Source organism: Gossypium hirsutum, chromosome A09, assembly GCF_007990345.1.
Source record: "Gossypium hirsutum isolate 1008001.06 chromosome A09, Gossypium_hirsutum_v2.1, whole genome shotgun sequence".
Classification (NCBI taxonomy): Eukaryota; Viridiplantae; Streptophyta; class Magnoliopsida; order Malvales; family Malvaceae; genus Gossypium; species Gossypium hirsutum.
The window spans coordinates 43,215,530-43,233,411 of NC_053432.1; positions in this window are offsets into that span (position 1 = coordinate 43,215,530).

Consider the following 17,882-nt stretch of genomic DNA (forward strand, 5'->3'; position numbering starts at 1 on the left):
AAACTACTTATATTATCTATTAATTCAATTAATTAAAATTAATCAAATCAAAATTTAATATAAAATTATTATTAACTCATATAATTTAAATATTAATTATACGAGCTTACTCGTCGGATTTGTGGTCCTGAGATGATTGTTTTCGACAACACTAAAAAATAGACTATTACACGAAACCTTGAATTTTTTCTTCTTAGCTTGCTTTCCTTCCCCTTCAAGATCGAACCAATAACTAAGTTTTCTTTCAATGAAGTCATTCAACTAAGTTTTTCTTTTTCAAATCGCTGTTTTAATTTTTTTTCTTTTTTGTCTATCCCTATCTTGTCCATTGATGGTTGAATTTTTTTTCCTTTTATTTTTTTATTTGTTTGTTTTTTCTCCTCTAGTTTTCTTTACCTTTTATACAACATAATCGACAAACTTAAAAGCGTTTTCTTTTTGTTAATACTCAACCATTCATTAATACTCAACCATTCAATTCTTTTATTGCTTCTTCTTTATTGTTATTAAGTTATTTTCTCCAAATCTCTCTTCTTGTGCATTTGAGGGCTCAGTAGTGACTCACTCCAAAGTTGTTCAAGGCTCAAAGAAGAACCAAAGTGATTTTGATGGAAGGAATACACCAAAATTTCAACTCATAAATCTACACTAGTTTAAACGGTTCTTAATAGTTCGTTTAATTTCCAGTTTGATGAGTGTGATTGAGCCGTTGTACTTGTTGGTTCTCGATCTAATAACCATGATTAATTGGCATGCATATTTTGAGCAAAACTGACATTTAAATTATTTATTGTTTAAAATATATCATAAGTCCTTGTACTCTTCAAAATTTTAGAATTCAGTCATTCTAATTTTTTTATATTTCAAAATTCAAGTCCAACTATTAATACTGCTAATTTTTTGGTAAATTCAACTTCATTACAATGTTATTTTTTTAGTTACATGGCTGTTACGTGATTATTTTTTTATTTCAAAACAATAACAAATTTAACAGTGTTAACAATTCAATATAAATTATGAAATTTGGAAAGTAGAGAAATTATATTTCTAAAGAAAAAGTACATAAATTAAATTTCAAAATTTCAAAAAGTATAGACTTATAGCATATTATAACATTTTTTATTTACTTGAATAAAAATATAATTATATATTTACTAACATACTTTCAAAAATAAAAGAAAAACAAATTGCATTCAAACTGCTTGCAAATATATCTCGGTATGTTGATATTTTATTTTGAATTTCAAAATTTTACCATTTAAACCAATTTTTTATAATTGGGGATAGAATTAGATTATTAGAGGTTGAATCCAAACTCTCATACCAACAAAATAATTTTTATTTATTAATTTTAAGATTTTTTATTATACTAAATATAAATTTGACGATTTTAATTTTAAAAAATTAAATTAAAATAATATTTTTTGTATTTATTATACAAATTTATTCCTTCTATTTTTATTTCTCAAAATTTATCGTGTATGTTATGAGTTGTTCATTTTCAGTTCTTTTTTATATTTTTCACAACTTTATTAAAAAATTAAATATAATATGTTGAAACTAAATTCAAAATTTTAAAAATATTTTCAGAACTCAATTTTGTTAAAAAAAGAAGAAGAAGAAGAAGAAATTCTTAGATTTCTTTAAAAAAAAAAAATTTTTGATAGAAAATACATTTTTTATAAGCATGCAATAGAGAAAATCTATTTTGAAATTATGTTGTGTCTTTAAATTTTTTCGTATCTTTAATCTCTATTTTATGTTACATATTTAAAGTTCATTGCATGTTTAAAATTAAAATTTGTGTTGGGTTCTTCAAGTATAGTTTTTTTTTTAAATTAATGACATTTGGAAATTACATGAAATCTTTGATTCATTCAAGTATCAAAATCATGAATTTTTTAATTACACTGAAACTAACTTAAATATACTCAAAATTAAAATAAACACGGAAGAAATAAGTATGCAAGTTTTTAAGAGTTAATCACAATAGCATGCATATGTTAGAATAATTTTCCTTCATAACATAAAATTATTTAGAAACTATTAAGAGATTTTATGAAAATTCTGTGGCAAATTGAGAATTTACTAACATTATTTAATTAAGTTATAATGTTGAGCTTATTTAATTAATAAGTCTATCTAGCATATTTCTATGTTTAATAAACTAATAATTTCATAAGAAAATATCAAACAAGTTATGTAAGGTAATAATATTTTTGGTATTATTACTAATTTAATCCCTAAATGATTAAACATACACTATACAGGTATTGTGTCAATTAATTAAAATCTTGTTCGGATGAATTAACTAATTTAGTTATTTTCCTTCATTCATAATGCATGAGAAACATATTCATGATTTTACTTACATGAGTAAATAGATCAAATGCACAAAACATTTTTAATAGAATTAAATAATTAAAACTAAAAAAATTAAATCATTCTAAAACCAACAAAATTAAGCACTCATGATTATATTAAAAGCAGAAAACTTAGTTGCAATCATATTTCCTGAATTGAAAAAAAAAAGATTGAAGGGAAAGAGAATTATTAAGTCGTTTCTAGTGGATCTCTGTGGCACAGCTCACTTTGCTCCTCCATTGTTCTTTTCTTCTTGTCGTGACTGCCAAGCTTAAAAGCTCTCAAGATTGCCTATAGTGGCTACTCTCAAAACCTTGCAAATACTCTCTCAAATGGAAGTGAAACAAGAGAGAATGAAAGAAGAGATGGTGAGTGAGTGAAATGGAGAACAAATGCCTCTTTATTTATACTAGTGAGGAGCTCTTTGAGTTTGCTATTTTAAGCATGATAATCCCCCTTTTTTCTCTCAAACATAGTCGACCCCTTGTGAAATGGAGAGCAAATGCCTCACTATTTGACTAGTGAGGAACCCTTCGAGTTTGTTAATTTTAGCATGATAATCCCCCTTTTTTTTCTCTCATGCATGGCTGACCCCTTATGTTGAGGAAGGAAGGTGGATAACTTTACTAAATTTAGATAGCTCATGCTTGATTCTTAAGAAGAAGTTGAATGGTCACATGGAAAAATTTTTGTAGTGGATTTGTCACATTTTACGAAGTCTTTGTTGCCTAAATTAATTATTTTTATGTACGATTGGACTTCCGACAACCAAATTGGGCTCTTTACTCCTTAATGGATAGTTTGGGCTTCAAATTTGGCAGTAGGCTTCTCCACTTCAGTGATCCAATTACAAACTGGGTCAAAATTAATTTGAGAGTCCAACTGACGAATTTAGGATGTCCATGTTGATCAACCATCAACCTACATCTGCATGGCCTCTACTACAGGAATGCTACAAAATCAAATATCGAATAGGTGAGTTTCAAGACTAACTTCTCTTCTATTGCACCAAACTACGTCAAATCGACAAAAATATGTCAAAGTAGCATGTAAATAAGTAAGGTTACAAATTTATCTTTAATTTTGTCCTACTTTATAAATTTGTAATAAGACTACAAAATTTGTTATCAAAATACTCATAATTTGTATGAATTGTTAGTCAAAAGGTGTTTTAAATGTCTATACGTCCAAATTATTGCATTAGGTATAAAATGCTTTCAATTAATTTATAATTATGATCATTTTATTATGTTCAAATATATGATTTATTTTAAATGTCATTTGATGTGAATATAAATTGATTAAAAGCTTTTTGGCAAAACCTATGACTAGCTCTCTTTTTTACAATGATGATGGTGAGTCACGTTCTACTGAAGATCTAAACACGAAGAAAATGAGATTTAAGGATAATGATTCCAATGCAGACATAAGTATGGCTGTAGAATTTCCACATGAACCGAAGTTGTTGGCAGGCTGTCAAGACCACCCAAAAATATATATTGATCAAAAAGAAAGAAAAACAAACTTTTGTAGAGTGGTGAGCAAGGTCGAATCCACATGAAGTGGGATTAGAATAATTCCTAAAAAATAAATGAGAAAATAAAATTGAAGGGGTTTCTATAGTTCAAACTGAAATAAAAACAAATGACAAAGAATGCAGTCAAAATAGTAAATTTTAAAAGAATACAAGGATTGATAAATATTAATCTAAGGGAAATCACAATTTTTTCATGGATTAATAATTGATTTTGCAAATAATTTTCTTGTCACACCTCAAAAACCAGGTAATTAAATCGTGGGCTCAAGTGAAATATGATGTTAGTGTCGTAGAAATTAAAATAAAATAAGTAATTAGGCAATAGTAATTAAATTAATAAATTTATATTAGCGAGGGTTAAATTGGAGTAATCTTTAAAGTAGAGGTCTAATGTGTAAACTATGAGATTTAATTGATATGGGAGCTGCTAGAACAAGGGAGAAAGTAGGAGGGAGCTTAAGGGTAAGTAGCCCAAAATTTAAAAATGTTTTATACAAGCTTAAATGTTTTATGCGAGCCTAAAAGTACTATGCGAGACTATATTCATGTACGAACCACATACATTTTGTGCAAACTTTATGCTGTGAGAAACCACACATTATGTGTAAACCCAGATGATATAAGTTAACCCATGTTTTTGCAATCTCTATTGTATTGTGAGCCTTATTATACTGTGTATTGTGAATGTGATGAAAAAAAATGATATGTTGGCATTGTGAATGATTGAAACAACTAGATATCAATGGCATGCCATAGGATTGTGATTACTCACCCTTTCTACTCTATGTTATGGCATTGTACCTCGGAGATAGTTTTGGAGAGATATGAGAATGTTGAGCATAGCTCTATCCACTGTAGATAGTGTGGTATTTTTGAAGAGTGTGAACATTCGTGCTACACTTACATGGAGATAGTGTTCAACTCCTTGAGTCATATGGAGTGTTTCAGAAATTTGCTTATCCTATTATGTCGCGTGATTACATGAAAGTGTATATGGTTGTACAAATAATAAGTAGTAAGTAAAGATTATCGTTTCCACAGAAATTATTGTTTGAATTATTTTCAATGTCAAGTTTAATCAATTTTGAATGAATAAATAAAAGAGAATATTATTAATAAGTGTTGCAAAATTAAATTAAGAAATGTAACTAGAGTTGAAAGACCCATAAAAGAAACAACATACCTTACAGAAAATAATCACAAGAAATGAAATGAAGATTTAATATAACACAACATGAATAGACTAAAATAAATATGTCACTTAATAAGAATTTATTGGTATTTATAAAAAGAATATAACAGAAGATCGTGGAAATATGAAAATTCATTAAACTCATTTTATTTAAGGCATAGGTTTCTCTAGAAGTCCTATTATGTCCCTAAGTTAATTAACATACGCCTATGTCAAAAACTAACCTAAAAACCACCCTCTCGGGCATTTACATAGTTTATGTATACAAAAATCATCTTTTGATATCGACATAATATGTACCATTCAGGTATTTTGTCAATTAACCATTACCACTTTTCAGATTAAACAATTAATTCATTAACCTACAAATGTTGGCTATAAATTTATAAGTATAATCATGAATTAAACGTAAATGAATGAAATAATCATATTTGTACAAATATTCAGAAAACAAAAACAAAGTAATTCAAACAAAGATTCATATCCATTTTGAATAAACAAAATTAAGTCATGACATATCAAACTGAAAACATGAAGATGAGATGCAATCTTATCTCTCGACACAGGAAAAAGTTGACTATAGAGGTTGTTAGCGGCAACTCCTTGCAGCTTCCCGTAGTGGCTCTCCTCCACATCTTTTATGCTAAAATCATCTAGACATCTCCAATTCATCCTCCTACATACTCTTATATTAGCAAGTTTGCCTTATTTTGTGGAAATCAAATGTTTAGCAAGCCATGGAAAAAATTTGGTGTAATGCTTGCCCTATTTATACTTGACGGTGCTTAATCTCCCACACTAAAAATAACAACTAAATCCCCCTAAAATCTCTATGAGTGTGCCATCCCTTGATTAAAGGAGAAGTGGGTGGATGGTTCCTTGAGTTCCTCCCCTTTTTGTTCTATCCCTTGTATGGTGGAGGAGTGGTTGCTTACTTGCTAATTTTAGCAAGGAAGTTAGCTTAATATCCTCCTTATATGGTCGGCCAATGAATGGTCAAAATATGGTGGGTTTTTTAATGCTATTTTTAGCAGGTGGACGGTTGAATGCTTAATCCAAGGAAAAATATGTTGATTTTATTTGGTGCATATTAGGACTAAATCTGTTAAATTTGGGAGTTGAATGGTTGATTAGGGACTGCTAATTTTAACATGGATGTTTCTATTTCATTTCATGGTAAAGTGGGTAAGTGGAATGGTTTTGGCCTCCAATTTGGACAATATTGGGTCTCCTTGGAATTATCTCTGAATGAAGACCATTTTGAAGCCCATGTGACTACATTGTGAATCTTTCAACATTTACCTGTCTAAGACCCAAATATGACAAAAATTTTGCCATCCTTTCCCTTAGCCCAATTATTACCAAAAATTATCAAAATAACATGCATTGAACATAAAATTCACAAACTTAACACATTCCCATAGAAATAATAAATTATTGTGAAATTGAGTGAAAACCCACATAAAGTATTTTTTCTTTACTCAAAATCTACATAAATTTTATATAAAAGAGTGTTGAAATATCTATATATTTTAGTGTCCACACACCCCTAAACATAAATCATTGTTCGTCCAGAGTGATGCTAAAAACATGTCATAATGTAGAATTTTATTCAACCAAGCAATCATGAAGAAGAAAAAATGTATAACCTCAAATCAATTCTATAAATATGTAGTTCATATACAACATATCGTCCAATATTTATTCAAGTAGCTAAATGCAAAAAATATATATATATCATGATTTGAATAGCTAATTTTAAGAGTAGAGTAAGTTCAATCCCATAAAAGATTAATTCCCTAATTTAATCATTCCTTGGATTTAAAACATGTCTTTATATAGCTCATCCTTCTCAACTAATGTAGTTAGCTTAGCAGTTTAAATCAATAGTTCTTGATAAGGTTGTAATGGGGCTAGGGTTAAGGTATGTTCAATGAACCTAAACTTAGTTTACCTTGTCCTTCAAACATTGTAACTATCCACCAAAAAACCAACTCTTTTCAGTGCATGTGCCCAGCGGTACCTCCTTTTTTTAAAATGTACCTTTTAGAGCACATCTTTGTATGTAACACATCTTTAAGTGCTTTATAGTATACACCCAATATTTCTCTTGGATTCTTCGAAGCATAAACTTCAAACACTTTCAAAGTAAGCTAGGCAAAGATTCACTGGTTTAAAAGGTCAAAGAAACAATTATTTGGGAAGAGCTACTTCTTTCATGGGTTATCTTATAAAAATATTGGCCATACAACTCAAAAGGTGGTTTTAAAGGGATTCAATTAATAGGGTAGGCTTGAAAGGCTCAATCGATCCAAAGAAAATATGCCTAAATAATTTTTTAAACCTGCTATGCTACCTAGCATTTCGCCTCAAGGAAAGTACCAAACCAATTCAAGAGACTAAATCCTCATGCATTTTTAATTTCTAAGGAATATAAAACAATTATGGTGAATTTACACATGCTTAACAAAATCAACATTCATCTCATAATTTACTTAACATAAAAAATACTTGACATAAATAAAAAATCATACTTGAATGTGGACTAACCTATCATACAAGAATTAATATTAAGCATCTTTTCTACTTATTTGTCTCCCTGTACAAATTTATCTTCTACAAAAATTGAAGAAACAATCGAATAACAATTGAGGCACAGTGACCGAGTGCGCACGTGTGCATTAAAATAGCTAATTTATGAAACAATTTTTAATGTTTAGTTTTACTGCAAGCATACAAGTTAGTTGTAATATTTATAGTGTTACAATGAAACACCAAAGTATTCCAAGGACCGAACCCAAAGGAAGAGACCATTGAGCAATAACTAGTATACACAATAGAGGCTAAGTGGCCACTAATACAATTTTGTATTATGACTATTTATAAAACATAAATTTCCAAGAAAATTAAATATCGTACTCTAGGGACTAAATTGCAAGAAATGTAAACTAGAAGGACTATCTAGCAAATGGCTAATAGTGGTTGGTTAACTTCGATGTGGTTCTCCAAATATCAGACTAGGGACATAAGTCGCGTAAATTACCAAATGGATCCATTTTATCTTCCGATGTCAATTTTACCGACTTAGACGAATTAGGTTTGGTTTATCTTCCAATCTCACCGGTTAATCTGGGACTAACGAACGTGTAATAGCCCGTTTTTAGTCAAATTAAAATAGTAGTTTTGGAACCACGAATCTGAGGTTGAAATATTATTTTAATATTATTTTAATTGTTTATAGCATGATAGCATGTATGTGTGAAAGTTTCATTAAGAAATTTTATCGTTTGATTGGCCAATTTGTTAAAAAGGACTAAATCGCATAAAGTGTAAAAGTGGAGTTCCATTAGCTAAAGGTATTCAATAGCTATAGAATATTAATTTAGAGGTCAGTGTGTTCTAATTAATTTATAGGTAATGGAAATTTATGGACATAAAACAAGTGAATTTTAATGTTTTAAACCAAGGTTAGTTTAGTAAATTCTGAAATAAGTTAAAATAAATAAAAACAAAATAATAAAATGTGTCCATATTTTATCTTCAACCGATTATCAAAAGAGAAGAAGCCATATTGTTTCACCTGGGGTTCGGTCATTTGAAAGCTAAATTGGTAAGTCATTTTGACTTTGTTTTTAATGATTTATATGTTTTTGTGATCGTTGCATCTAGTACTAGCCAGCCTTGGGACTAGTTTGCAAAACTGTTAAAGATTTTGAATGATGCCATTGATGAATATGTATGATTTTTGAAGTTTGATGTAACAGCCCTAACCTGTATCCGTCACCAGATTAAGGTTATGATGCATTACTGATCAAACAACAACTCAAAACAGACAATTAAACAGTTTATACTTCGTAAATCAATCACATGAATACTCTCATCTTATTTAAAATTTCAAATTATTAATTTGAAATACATATCATATACCGAGCATATATCAACCAACTCACTTATTATTTAAGTATCAAAACAATTTTATAACGCTCATGTACACTTTAACAACAAATTGTGCATGCTCCATAATTACCAACAATCAACTCATATAGTTATTTAATAACTATGGTATTTGAAATTATAACTATGAATCAAACAAGTTACCTTATTTAATTAATTAGTATCATTACACTCAAATAATTCATGTCATATCTGTACAAATTAATAACCCAAATTCATAAGCAAAACCAACATTACCGAAGGTTATATATAAAACCCATTTCATTTCCATATCTATACGGCTGACACAATTCATTTGTACATATTTGTAAGCTTACAAACAACTAACGAATTTATATAGCCATACACATATACATATCAACCATAATATAAGCGCATATATATACATGTAAAAACATATAAGAGCTCAACTAACATATCATAATGAAATACCAAAGCACACATATCCTTTAGTCATTAATCCAATCTCCTTATATAAATCTAAGTCCCAATATGTCGAGCTTACCATAACAACAAATCAAGTATCACACATACCATTAATATAGTCCATAAGTGAACACCAAATTTCCCCATGCATATATCTTTATTTTTATCTAGCTAATATTTTATATATCTTAGCTCGATTAACAACCCTTATATACTATATGACTGAAACACATAACAAACTTCACAAACATCATATCTCTTGGATATACTCTCAATATAAGCTCAAACCAAGACCAAATATACATCATAACCAATTCATTCTTATCACATCCGAAATCATCAACCAACCTCAATACACAAACACATATCACAAATTCTAATCATCCATGGTACATAGCATCATAACCAAAATGGACCTAAACCATAATTAAACCAAAACTAGACTTAAGCATAGAAGTTAAGCCATAATTCAACATTTTAACTATAATCTAGCCTATACATGCCATAGGTTCGAATATTCAGTTTATAAAATACCGAAGACAGTCGATAGTGTGATAGACTTTGCTGAAGATCCCCGAGCTCGTAACCAACTTCCAAAATATATAAAACAGAGGCAAACATAAACACATACAGTAAGCTATCATAGCTTAGTAAGTTATAAAAAAAACAAATAATTCAATGTTAACATTAACTGAACTTAACTAACTAATTTATACTATCATATTCACATTTATTAACAAGGTCATAATTTCATATAAAACATAACATCCATTAACAATTTCACATGGGTCGAATATACATTTCCCCATTTACACTTTTTCAAGCATCATCTCAAAGATATTTATAAAAACATTTCAAAGGCCGAATACACTTTCAAATTCACATACATTCTTTATTTATCTCATAAGTGATTTGTAACAAATATCAAGTACTTACTTACCTTATTTCAATTAGGTATTAAGCTAACTCATACCTGCTCATTTAGCTCATTTTACACATTTGATCATAACTTATCGTTGCCCGATGAACCATTCGGAATTGGATAGGACACTCGGATAATCACACATATCGTACAATGCCAACGTCCTAGAAGTGGTACCTTCAGCTCCTTCAATTCAGTAGGTGACATTTGATATGGAGGTATTGACATTGGATCCGTACCCAGGTATTCTTCAGTCACAAATTCAACTTCTCGATCAGGAGGTAATCTAGGCAATTCTTTAGGAAACACATCAGGAAATTCATATACAGTTCGAATTTTACTGCACTAACTCTCAACTGAATCAGAATTAATAACATATGCTAAGAAAGCAGCACACCCTTGATTAAGAAGCTTACTAGCTTTAATTGCTAAAATAACACGAACAATCCCACTGGTCTGAATACCATTTACTTTAATCTGATCACCACTTTCATTCTAAATAGTGAATTTCTTTTTATAACAGTCCAAAATTACTCCATGTTCTGACAGCCAATCCATACCCATTATAATGTCAAAGTCACCGAATGGCATGATCAACAGATCAACAAAAAAAAATTTATCCTGAATCATTAATGGAAATCTTCGACATATCTGATTCACTAACACAGTTTGCCCCAATGGACTAGACACTTCTATTGTTATTCTAGATGATTTAGGTTTTAAATTTCCCGTCTCAACCAGTTTTGTATTAGCATAGGAATGTGACGATCCTAGATCAATTAAAACATAAACAAGTTCTGAATGTAATAAGAATATACCTGTCACTACATCATGAGCATCTCCCTCATCTTGAGTTCTTACAACATATGCTCGAGCCAGAGCTCTTACTTCGGAGTGTTGTGTAGCATTGTCACTAGTTCTTCTAGTACCTCCTCTAGTAACTGGATCACTTCGGCCTAACCCCCAGCCTTTGGAAGTAGATTCAGATCTTTGTGATACCGTTGGTGCTGCCTTACCAATCTTTGGACAGTCCTTTACAAAATGATCAGTGGATCTCCATCGGAAACAATCCTCAGTTAATCTTCTACACTCATCCCTATGTCTGTTCCCACAATGTTCACATTCTGGAATTTCAGTATTCTAATTTGGACTTTTTTTTAATTCTATCACCTCTTTCTGATTTAGTGCTGAATCTCCAATTACCTCGAGATTCCTTTGATCATTTAGGTTTTGGACTTGAACTAGCAGTTCTAGGATGTTTTTCAGCAGAACGAGTAACTTCAGACTTCTTATTTTTCCCCAGTTCCTATTCAATCATCTTAGCTCTTTCCATAATATCTGCAAATTCAGTAATTCGAAGTGGCATCAACTGTAGTCTAAATTCATCATGCAACCCTCTCAAAAATTATTTGTATCTATCAGCTTCAGTCAATACAAATTTAGTTGCATATCGACTTAATCTCAAAACTTCCCGTTCATAACCCACTACAGACATTTTGCCTTGTTTCAGTGTCAAAAACTCTTGTTTTATATCTTCCATGTACATTTGCCCCAAATACTTTTTCAGAAATTTTCTTTGAAAGAACTCCCAGCTTATTTGTTCTTCTGATATACTTTGAATTATTGTTTCCCACCATACATATGCTTCTTCTTGCAGTAAAGTAACGACACACGTTAAAATTTCCTGTAGGGTACATTTGAGTTGCTTCAAAACTCTCTTTGTAGTTTCCAACCAATTTTCAGCTTTTGACGGATCATCTCCATTCAAACCCAAAAATTCAGTAGCTCCATATTTACGCAGTTCTTTAATCGGGGCTCATCGGGTAGTTGAAGTAGTATTCGTTGCAGGTATAGTTCCCACTACTCTTTGAAGAGCATCAGCTATCGCTCTGAGTATTTTTGTATTATCTCTTTCACTAGTACCACCCCTTTCAGTATTTGACGGTTGATTACCTACTGGATTTACACTTAGAGTTACAGACTCGGATTCATTCATATCATATGGTTCATTATCTTACCATACATTTTTTGATCAGTTTCTTCAATTCTTTCGTCAGACATCCTTAACACTATAAAACAGAAACAATTCAATCAATATATTATTCAGCATCCAGTCCTGACTCAAATTTAATTTAATAATGGCATGTAGCTCAAGACTCAATTTTGAGCTCGATTTACTCCTAGAATCGACTAAACCTGAGTAGCTATGATACCACTAAATGTAACACCCCTAGCCCCAAACTATCACCGGAATAAGGTTACGAGGCATTATCGGACTTATACACTAAAATTTATACAAAACCGAGTCATAAATTTGCATTCCAAATAAAAAATTTTCAAATTTCACCATAAAGCCCCGAATATGGGCCTACGGGGCCCATTACATGCTTTAGAAGTGATTTGGAACTAAACCGGTAACTTTCGAAAACTTTGAAAAATTGTTCTTGTAGTTAATGGCACACGCCAGTGTGGCCAGCCCGTGTGGCTCCCATGGTCGTGTGGCCAGGTCGTGGGCAATTCTAACTTGAAATTTCTTAAGCATCAAAGGTGCACATGGCCTGGGCACATGCCCATGTGGCTAGGACGTGTGGTAAACTAATATTTCACCATTTTAAGCTAGTTTTACACGATTTTGACACATGACGATTCTTAAAACCCGTGACCTTCACACGACCAAGACACACGGCCGTGTCTTTTTCCCATGTACTATCCTGACTTCACATTTAAGGATGTAGGGGACACACGGTCACATCACACACCCGTGGGCTTACCCTATGTCACACACGGTCTGATCACACGCCTGTGTGCCATGCCGTGTGGACTCAAAATGAACCTTATAGTTTAAATTTACCAACCCTGCACACATTGAATAGCAAGCAATCCAAAATACAATCTTTCAACCACTCCAAAACATGATTAAACCTATCAAATACTCACTAAAACCACTAGTATAAAGATTTAACTCACATATTTTCAATAATTATTTAACATGGAATTTCCAAACATTATACTTAAATACCATCCAAATCAATTCAAAATAAACTATATAAGTGACTATTTTATAAACATAAATTTTGTTTATATAGATTAACCTTTATCATCCTTACACAAGTAATATTCATACTTAAAATAACATTAAGACAACCTAGGTATATGCCATTCCTTAAGATAAGATACATCACCAAGTATTTGAGTTCGGGAGTTGGCTTGGATGCTGAGACGTTATTTACTTTGTACCTAACCTACGCATGGAAACAAACTGTACGCTGAGTATACACTCAGTGGTATTTCTATAAACCAATACTTAATTTATGCATTTATACTTAAACCATAGAATCCAATAAATAAACACATCATGAACATTCAATTAATTGTCTTCATTTCATAATAAAATTTATCATTAGAAATGAAACCAGTAAGATATTCAATTCAGTCAGTATCATTCATTCGTCAGTGTAATAATTTACCCCTATTAACATAACTCAGACCTGGACGGATACACGGATCCAACCCACACACCGAGATAGTATACAGTGTTTCATTGGCCAAAGCCGGAATAAACCGTAACAGTAACAGTAACAATAGTGGTACACAGAGTACCTCTTCGGAACGAATTTGGAAAGTAACAGTAGTTGAAACTTTTAGTGGCTCATCGACACAAAGTCAGAATATCCCTGAACACTTCCAATCCTATGGCATGCCAACTATATCCGACTAGCCCGCCATTGTTAATAGGGTTTTCACCTTCAAATTTTCGTATAACATTTAATACATTTCAAATTTAACAATACTTACCTTTAATTTCCTTACCATACATAATAAAACAATACATACAACATTTTAACTTAAAAACTTAGTTTATAGAAATACAAACTGTAATTCTTGAGTTACTCTTCGTCCACTCTCTCTTTTCCTTTCTTTGTTGATGTTTTCGGTACTACGTTAGCTATGAAAAATTAAACAATTAAAAATTATCAATGTACCATTTCACGTTATACATTTCAATTTCTACACAATTTTTGCATAAATTCCAATTTAGTCCTTAAGCCATAGCTAATTCTCTTTCTTCAAAACCAATCCCATATTTTCATTCTAATCCATCTTTAACAAGTTTTAACATTTAACTTCCTCCATAAAACACTAATTCTACAATTTAGTTAATTTAATCAATTTAGTCCCTTCTATAACAAAACTTATATCTCTTTTTACAATTCAATCCTTCTCCCACTTCTAGCTTGAATTTCTATCATTTTATCTCATAATTCATCTATTTGTTCAATCTAGTTAACATCTAAAAATTCGCTAACTTTCTAAACTTCAACATGATTCAAGTAGGGCTTTATTCTAGGATTCCAAAAACATCAAAATTACAAGAAAATGGACTAAATTGACTTACCAAATAAGCTTCAAACCTCAAAACCCTATTTTTCCTTTTCTTTTTCTTTCATTCTTTCTTTCCCCCACTTTCGTTTCTTTCCGTATTCTTTCTTTTTAAATCTTGTTTCTTTTATTTTCTTTATTCACTTAATATATTATAATATTAATATAATTATAATATAATATTATTTACTTATTATATAAGTAAAAACTAATAATTATCAATATATGTTTTATACATACTCCACATGTGCTTCACTATTACCACACACTTGGCACTCATGGTTTAATTGCTAATTTAGTCCTTTGACTTTTCTTTATTATTCAATTCAACTTTTACCCTTTTATTCAATCTAGTCCTTTCACTAAATTAGCTTTAATTCAAGCTAATTCACTTAACCAAAGTCTAAGTAACTACACTACTAGCTTCGTAAATATTTTTAATAAATATTTACGAATTTATTTTGTAGAAATGGTGACCCTAAAATTCAATTTTCCAATACTCGTAAATTTTGGGTCATTACAGCCTTGGTTGGTAGTTCCCAATTAACAATGGCCCAAATTTTACTTTTGTCCATCTGAATCTTGCCACCTTCCATAATGTGGCCTAGGAATGGCACCTCTTGTTGTGCAAATGAGCACTTCTCTTCTTTGACATGTAGCTCATTCTCCCGCAAGGTTTAGAATATCTCTCTCAAATGCGCCACACGCTCCTCAAGAGACTTACTATACACAACAATATCGTCAAGATAAACAACCACAACATGATCTAGAAAAGGTTGAAGTACCTTATTCATAATGGTGAAAAATGTGGCTGGAGCATTCGTTAGCCCAAAGGACATTATAAGAAACTCATACAAACCATAACGCGTCACACAGGCTATCTTTCACTCATCCCCTTCAGCTATTCGAACTTAATGGTACTCCAATCTCAAGTTTAACTTGGTGAACCATCTCACACTGTAACAGCCCAATTTAGACCCTAATTGGAACGGTGGTTTCGGGACCATGAATTTGAGTTAGAAAAATATTTAAAAATTATTTTCTATGTTTATTATGTGTGAATTTGTGTGTGTGAAATTTTCGTGCTTTAATTTTGTTGTTTGAGTGTCAGATTAAATAAAAGGACTTAATCGCGTAAAATGAATATTTGATGGTTAATTATAAAAGGGTTGAAATGAATGTGTCTTTTTAAGAGGAAGTACTTATGTTGCAATTATGCCATTGATTTTATGCATGGACGGCATTACACATATAATATATAGTTTTACTATAAAATCATTAAAGTTAAATATGTAAACTTATTAATATGTTAATAAATTATAAAACAGAAAAGAGTTATAGTGATTGAAACTAAACAAAATAAAGATTTTAAGGGTTCAGAAATATTGAAGCTTGATTCAAGCTGAGTTTTAGCTCGATTTTTGATAATTTTTACGTTTTTGAGATCATTGCGGTGTAATGTACAAAGCCTATGCTTGATTTTTATTATTATGAATAATTGATGAATATTTGAGCTACGTGATGTTAGTTGATGAAATATGAAAGATATGTTTTGGATTGATATGTTTTGTATTGGAATTTTTGATGATTCTGAGTAATCAGGACTAAATTGCAAAAATAATAAAACTAAATTGCAAAAATAATAAATTGAGGGACCAAAATGTAAAATAAATGAAATGTATGGACTTGTATGAACACATGGAACATTCGGCCTAAGCATGGTATGTGCAAATTTTTCATGTTTTGTGTTTTGTGCAATTTGGACTAAATTGTAAAAAGTGTAAATGTTAGGGGTAAAATTGTAATTTTCCCATTTATGTGTTTATGGACTAAAATGAGTGAAACTATGTTGGAATGAGTTTAATTTGAATATGTTTAGATCAAGAACCAAAGAAATTAGATTTGGATCAGGGGAAGACTAAAGTTGTCGACTAGCTGTCGCATTATGATTTTCATTGTCCGAGGTAAGTTTATAATTAAATAGATGTTATTTATTTGATTAAATACGAGTTATATATGCTGAAATGTATAATATAAAATTATGTATATGATGGACGAATTGAATATGCTTGATAGCTATGTGTACGAGTTTGATTCAATCGAGTTACGACGTCCGAAAGCCCCATATGATTCTTAGGAACAGCTAGGCTACATATGTCATGACATAGGATCTGATATGTGTTTTCGTGTAAAACCATGTCTGGGATGTTGGCATCGATGTATGTGGTTACGTGTAAGACCATGTCTGGGACATCGACATCGTATTAGATTCGTGTAAGACCTGTTTGGGACAGTGGCATCGATATGAGATAGCATGTAAGATCACGTCTACGACATTGGCATTGTTCGATATATGTGATTATCTGAGTATCCTATTCAATTACGAATGGTTCAACAGGCAATGATAGGTTGTGATTAAATTTGTAAAATGAGTAAGGGTTATCAAGTATATAATAAACTATTGCTTATTTGAAATAAGGTAAATGGTTACTTGATTTCTAATGTAAATAAGGTATGTTTATTTATGAAATGTATATTCATCCAAAGGTTTGTATAGTGATATTATAATGGTGATTTATATGCAAACCTATATAAATGATTACATTCGATCTTATGAATATATGTATATGAATTTATGTAAGTTAGATTATACAATTGTACCATGGTTTTGAAATTTCATGATACTTGAATAATAGATACATGTACATTCAGCCAAGGTGAAATTGTATATAGAAGTAGATGTTATATATGAATTTTTGGAGCTCGAAAATAAATGCTATCATGATAGTATAAACTAGTTTGATTAAAATTAGTTGATATTGAGTTATTTATTTTCTTATGACTTACTAAGGTAGAAAATTTTGTTGCAAGATAAAATGCATAAAGCTCTTTAATAAATCTATCGAATACAAAAAAAGTAACCTTGACATACCTAGATAAACTTATAAAATCAATTGAACTTTTAGACCAAGGTTTAATAAAATTTGACGGACGAGAAAACATGTTATGAGGAAATATTTTACAAATAAAATCAATAGCATACTTATAAAAAAACATTCAAGGTATGCCTACATGTTTCAATTTCCAATGTATCCTTACTTTTCTTA